The sequence below is a fragment of the Nannospalax galili genome, unplaced genomic scaffold (genome assembly GCF_000622305.1).
Source record: "Nannospalax galili isolate Female #2095 unplaced genomic scaffold, S.galili_v1.0 scaffold3968, whole genome shotgun sequence".
Classification (NCBI taxonomy): Eukaryota; Metazoa; Chordata; class Mammalia; order Rodentia; family Spalacidae; genus Nannospalax; species Nannospalax galili.
The window spans coordinates 4773-5674 of NW_008358508.1; positions in this window are offsets into that span (position 1 = coordinate 4773).

Below are 902 nucleotides of genomic sequence, written 5' to 3' on the forward strand. Positions count from 1 at the left end.
AGCCCCCGTAGAGCTTCCTTCTCTGCCATCCTCATGGCTGTCTTTACCCTGCTTAACAGCAACGCTTCAGCCAGCCCTCACTCTCCCTAATACCATGTTCTAGAGATTTTATGTCAGAAAAATATTTCAAGGAAAAAATCAGATCCATGGGACAATCATTGGCGTATAGGAGTAATAAAAAAAAATTCTACTCAGGTGCATTCTCTAGGTACCCTACAGCTGAGTTTCATATCTCTTGACAGCTTGTACCTGCAGCTAAGCCTGTGCTAACTCATAATATTACTCTACAGGAAAGAAAAACAGAGGACCAGATAAAATCAACTATGTCCTGGAACAAGTCTAACTTTCTTCCCTTCACCACCTAGCTCAATGTTTAACTGCCTTTTTTTAACAGAAAAAGATTTCACTGACTCTCATCTAGTGGATATCTACTGGCTAATTATTCAATTTGCATTTTCAGCAAGCAAGCCTACTCATTACAAATGCCTCACTAACTACTCTCTCCAGCACAGCATCCATCGCCCCTCCTCTCTTCATATGGTGCAAGAAAAGGCCCAAAACTGTGTTAATCTCTCTTTGTCCACCTTTTGTGTACTAGTACATTCCAGGTGTAAGAAGCCTTTTCCTCCTACACAGCTGCCAGCAGAGAAAAATCTTCTTCCCCCTGCTGATAGAGATCGAACTTGCACCTTCCCTGGGTACTGGAGGCGTTGCTATGGCAACAAACTGCTACAAGCCCAGCACCTGGCAGATTTCCGAGACAAGCTGGATCAGACAATGACATCCACGACTGACAGCCTGGAATCTCTCCAACAACAAATAAACGCTCTCGCCAGGATTGTGCTCCACAACAGAAGAACATTGGACTTAATAACTGCTGAACATGAGGAGGGTATATAATA